The sequence below is a fragment of the Megalobrama amblycephala genome, linkage group LG18 (genome assembly GCF_018812025.1).
Source record: "Megalobrama amblycephala isolate DHTTF-2021 linkage group LG18, ASM1881202v1, whole genome shotgun sequence".
NCBI classification, from domain to species: Eukaryota; Metazoa; Chordata; class Actinopteri; order Cypriniformes; family Xenocyprididae; genus Megalobrama; species Megalobrama amblycephala.
The window spans coordinates 20,357,863-20,363,862 of record NC_063061.1 but is presented as its reverse complement, the minus strand read 5'-3'; the positions used below and the strand labels follow the sequence as shown (position 1 = coordinate 20,363,862).

At 36.8% G+C, this 6,000-nt stretch overlaps 1 protein-coding gene across 2 annotated transcripts in view; it reads left to right on the top strand.

Moving 5' to 3' along the window:
* Positions 1-6,000, top strand: part of arrdc1b (arrestin domain containing 1b) — a 45,761-nt gene that overhangs the window by 386 nt on the left and 39,375 nt on the right. The gene's annotated exons all lie outside the window — the stretch shown is intronic.

The following is a 6,000-nucleotide window of genomic DNA, read 5'->3' as shown; positions in this document are numbered from 1 at the left end:
AATATGAACGTTGCATGTTGACATTCAGCATCTGTTGCTGATCCATTTCATATACAGTGCAATTACTGGTTCAGATGTGCGTTTTAAGGGGAAAAGGACGTGTGATCAGAGGGTATCGACGTCTAGAATCTTATTGTCATGAACGTCAATGAACATCCTGTTTCTTTTGTGATGCTGGTTTCGGTCCCATTGCACAAAACCGCTTCTGGATCGATGAAACGTATAGCCTATATATATCGTTTGTGTTTCAACAGGTGTGTTTTGATGTTTGTCATCACTTAGTTTCCATCTTTAAACGTCCAAAAATATGCCCACTCTTAGTAGTAGGCGAAACGATACGTCCAGGACGGTTTCTTGCGTTCAAAAACTGCTAAACTTAACTTTACGTCTTAAAACGCTTCGAAACGAAGTGTAGCCTACGAAAACCAAAAACGAAAGAACGCGTAAAAGACCAACAATTATCATAAAAAAGAGTGCTTCAAGTAGTTAACTGTATTATACCAGTGTTTAGTCATACTAACATCACCCATACAACCTATGTATAGATAGATAGATGGCAGTTTTCCCCCATTGTATCTATTGTACGTGGTCAGTGACAATGCTGAGTGGCTAGTAACTTTTGATAACCATTAGCCACAGTGGGTGGTGAGCACAAAAAGTTAATGTCAAGCCCTGGTCAAGACCCAGTTTTCACAACACCCTTTCTTCCCCCCACTAATGAAATTTTTGCATAGTGCGTGTCATTGGGGAAAGAGATAAGAAAGTAGGTTAGACAAGGTACTTTTCACACTGTGTGAATGTGTACAAAGAATGCATTGTAAGTGTTTTCACTGAACTGTTGGGCTTTAGTGTGTAGGCGAGACTTACAGTACAGACAGAAACATGAGAGAAAGAAAGAGATTCCAATGAAACAACCCTGTAAGCTTATTTTCATTTTGGTTATTTTCCTTTATTGTTTGCATTCAGTCTTGAGACTAATCTGATGCATGAAATTGTTGTGCATTTCCACTCAACTCTAGGACCCCACCCTTAGTGTGACACTTATGAAAAATGATTGACGCTCTGTGGTCATGTTTCTGTTCCTCTCTGTTGTTCCTGTCAACAGTGAGAGTCTTTTTGCGTTCAATCACACTGTGGATTGGCATGATGTTTTTATCGGTGGAATGCGTGACAGATGACACCACTGTTGTACAGGATGAGGTCATGTGACCGGTGTGATTAGTCATTTTCACTTTAATTTATTAGGTCTTCCTGCAAGTCCCATGTTAGTATTTTGGGAATTTGCTTGGACCGCCCTCAAGTTGTTCCAAATCTGTATGGATTTCTTTCTTCTGCTGAACACAAAAGAAGATATCTTGAAGAATATGGGTAACCAAAAAGGCCCATTGACTTTGACTTCCATAGTATTTTTTTTTTTTCCATTCTATGGAGGACAGTGAGGCCCATGAACCACTTTTTTCTTGATGTGAAGAACATTTAAATAATCTGAAGAACCCTTTTCCATTATTAAGAACCTATTGTACAGTGTTTTTGTTCAATGGAGGTTCTTCATGGAACCACAGATTTGACATCTGTGGTTCCATGAAGAACCTCAGAATTTTTAAAAGTGTAATGCACAATGCCTGCTGAACACAAAAGAAGATATTTTGAAGAATATGGGTAACCAAACAGGCCCAGTTTTTTTCCATACTATGAAAGTCAGTGGGCTCATGACCTGTTTGGTTCATTATATGGAAGTCAGTGACGCCCATGAACCACTTTTTTCTTGATGTGAAGAACATTTAAATAATCTGAAGAACCTATTGTACAATGTTTTTGTTCAATTTGACATCTGTGGTTCCATGAAGAACCTCAGAATTTTTTAAAAGTGTAATGCACAATGCCTGCTGAACACAAAAGAAGATATTTTGAAGAATATAGGTAACCAAACAGGTCCAAGGACATTGACTTCCATAGTATTTTTTTTCCCATACTATGAAAGTCAGTGGGCTCATGACCTGTTTGGTTACCCATATTCTTCAAAATATCTTCTTTTGTGTTCAGTAGAACAAATTTTTGGGTGAACTATCCTTTTAATGTTTAAAAAACACTCCTCTAATGTGGCATTCCATCCAGCAGGCATCGTGCATTACACTTTTAAAAAATCAGAGGTTCTTCATGGAACCGCAGATGCCTCCATGGAACAAAGCATTATGCAAAAGGTTCTTTAGAGTGAAAAAAAGTAAAAAGTGGTTCTTTTAAGAACTGTTCAATGCAAGTTTCTTCGGGGAACCCAAAATGGTTCTTCCCTGTGGTTCTTCATTGGTATCTCTGTCAAAACCCCTTTGAAACCTTATTTTTAAGAGTGTAGCATAACAAAATGGCTAGATGATTTGAGTCATGGGTATTAAAGGAATAGTTCATCCAAAATGTAAAGATATTGTGTCTAACTTCTCCTATATGTTCCATGGAAGAACATCACCTTCATGAAGTTACGTAAATGATGACAATTTTTTTTTTTTTTAGAACAAGACAATTTATTACTTTAGAAATGACTGTTTAGTTCCTGATTCTTTAATTGGATGTTGCAGTTTTTCTCCATTGGTTTGGCTCATTTCTTGAAACAGAAATTACATTCTCAAAACAACATGGACAAACCTCCAAACCACTTGGCAATTGTTCATTCATTTCATCAAATTGCAAATGTCTAAGTACATGTCTCAATGTCTCAGTACATCTTTGCAAATGATTAAGTACAGATAGCCTATATTTAGCACAATTTCCAAGAGAATAGATCTTGTTGATCTAAACTGATTGTTGATTCTCAGTCTAATGGTTGTTCGCTCCAAAACGTGTCAGCGTCATTTCATTGTATAAGTCATCACGTGCACAATAATCTGTTCAATTCTCAAAATTAGTCAAGAACATAATACCATGAATACCATATATGAATCCTTGGAACATTTGATAAATTAATTACAGCAATTGACAGTCAGGTGAAACTAGAACTTAACAAAGGAGCTTTATTTACTGCACTGTAGGCTGTATATAATTTTCATTGTTTTTTCACTGTCATGTACTCTGATGTATGGAAGTTACTTTATGTGTGTGAATGATAATGGTTACAATTTCCTTGGCAGTATGAGTGCAATGTGTGATGTCAAACATTGGAGGCTACTCTTACCCTAAAATCCTATTTCTTTTTTCAGTATTATACACAATTGTATTCTGTTAGCTAGACAAAAAACAGTACAGTAACCATTGTCAATGAAGGACTGGGCTAAGACTGAAAGGTGGACATGAGGGATATTTCAATGGTCCTCTGCTATAGTGACAAAACATCTAAATATTTTGACTTGCAGTGCTTACACAATGCCAAAGGGACGAAGCATTTTGGGGGCACTGACTGTTTAAATGAGAAGGAAATTTAGTTTTGACACATGAGTGAACAGTTTTGGGAGAGATATGAGCTTTTGTGCTGAACCGTAAGACTGTTTTGCCAAATGATCTTAGAGTTTTGAGAATGTAATTTCTGTTTCAAGAAATGAGCCAAACCAATGGAGAAAAACTGTAATATGACCAAATCCAAATAAGCCATGCTTTTTCTGTTTCTGTTAAAACTTGTGCCTAATCAACATCATATTATCCTGCACTCTTAAAATTAAAAAAGGGTTTTCTCACAGTGATGCCATAAAATAACCATTTTGGGTTCCTCAAAGAACCTTTCAGTGAACACTTCTTAAAAGAACCATTTTTTTAGTGTGAAGAACATTTGAATAACCTAAAGAACATTTTTTCCGTTATAAAGAACTTTTTGTTCCATGGATGTTAAATGTTCTTTGTGGAACCATAGATGCCAATAAAGACCTTCATTTTTAAGAGTGTGCTCAGCATAGAACTAGATACTTTCATTAGAGTCTTGCTGCAAAGTGGAAGTCGTGAACAGTTCACATTGCTCAGTATGTTTTATTAAAAAGCAGCTGACTCATGCTTTGGCGGTGTTATCTGTCTTTTTTTCTTTTTTTTTAGTCTGGCCGCTTTGATAAAGAGTCCTATCATGGACCTGATGATTGTGAGAAACAGTGAAATTTTTTTCAGCCTTGCTCTGCATAACTTATTTGATGAAAATGAAAATTGTGATGTGAATATTAAAGCATGAGTCTCTTTTTGAGTGCATAGACAAACACCCTTCCATTGAAAGAGGGTCTCTTATTTACATCACACCCGATGTATAGGGTTACTGGTTAGCAGACTGAACAGGCAGGACAGTCTCAGCTTTGGCAGAAGACAAGTATAATCCTTCTTAACTATGAAAGAAGGGCTTTAGACTGTTTTTAATCAGTCAGTTACAGAAAACCCCAAAGAAGACATGATTGCTTGAATCTGAAAAGGTTAGAAACTTTAGTTAGAAACTGTTTTAGTATTGTAGTGTAAAACTCTACAGTCATAAGTACCTGTACATGAATTTGCACTGTGAAGCTTATCATTCGACCCTTTGAGACCTGTGTGATTTGTGGAGAGAAAATATCCTTGGTTTTTTTTTTAGGATGTAAACATCGAAATTTGTCCCATCATGCTTGAAAATTGTTTTTTTGCACAGGATACTGAAAGTCCAATGAAAGCAAAATGTATATGGTAGCAACGTTGACAACTTTTAGCTGACGTAGATGCGTTTTAAATATTTTTTTTTCTTCTAGGAAAGTAGACGATGCCTCATTTTGTTGCAGGGGAGTATGCAAATTTCTGCCCAACCAAATTCTCTAGAATAGCAGCAGTAGATAACCAGAAATTTTGCCTGGATGTGGCTAGACTGTTAGCTATTACAAAAAGACCTTCGATAATGTCCTGTCCAATGCACAATTTGGGTGAAAATCAATTTGCCCTTAAAGCTTGTTTTTTGTTGAGAATAGGCAGTTAATAAGCTCTTCTTATTGGGAAGTTTGGGAAGATGGTTGGCACATGTTGAGTTCCTAAATGCATGTTAAAACAAAACAAACTCAGAGGTGATCCAGAGATGAGTTTGTGTGGAGCAGCATTTACTTCAAACCTAGCCGCATTACATGCTGAAATCACCCAATCATGAGCTGCATATAAATGCAGTGCTGCGCTTCAGTACCGAGTACAGGGTATATTCGATACCCGCTGATAGATGCTTTTTTAAAATGCTCTCGTTCATGTTTTTTTGAGTGCTCTGAGCATCAAAGGTTTCTATTTACTGCATGTTTTTACAAGCGTTGAGCATTGTAGCCAATCGCAACCATATCTGTTGAGCGTGTGGATGCAATAGCCTATCAGAGGTGTCAGAATCCACTTAACACAGCTGAAAGTGCATGAGGTTTTGTTTGGTTTAATCCTTTCATTATAACCAACTAAGTGTAAGAGATTGATTGTACAATTAAGATGGCAAGAGTGCAGAATTCAATGAGCTTTTGCTTTAGAGATTGACAACCTTAGTGATTACTTCTCGTGCTTATTGTTTATTACACATTCACGATCTGAATACAAATTTAGTTTTTCATGCTGCTAAGTACACTGCAAATTTCTGTATTAACAACTGTATTTAAATGCACATTTGAAGCGAAAACTGTGATGACTGACAATGATAACCTCAGATGCGACAAAAAGGTCCTTTATTCAACAGTTTTAGCTCTGGTCCCAAAATTGGTACTGAGAACCTTGAAATTTTACCGTGACAACCCTAATAGGAAATATGTCAACAAATTTTAGCTATGCGAGCATGGTATCATGTTCAACTTGAATGCTTTTATACATCCAGTCTGGTGGTATCAAATGTATATTAATGATTATGATAAGCTTGTTTGTAATGCTCCAAAGCCTTTTGTCTCTCTGTGTCTCAAAAGACACTCATGTAGACAAGCTCGTCTATTCATTAGCAATGGGCTGACTGTCTTGTAAGGCAACACCACTGATATCAACATGATGCCACTCTGTCTCACGCTGGCTCTGTGTGAGTGTTTGTGAATATAGGCTCACTGACTATCCCTTATTATAACAGGGCAT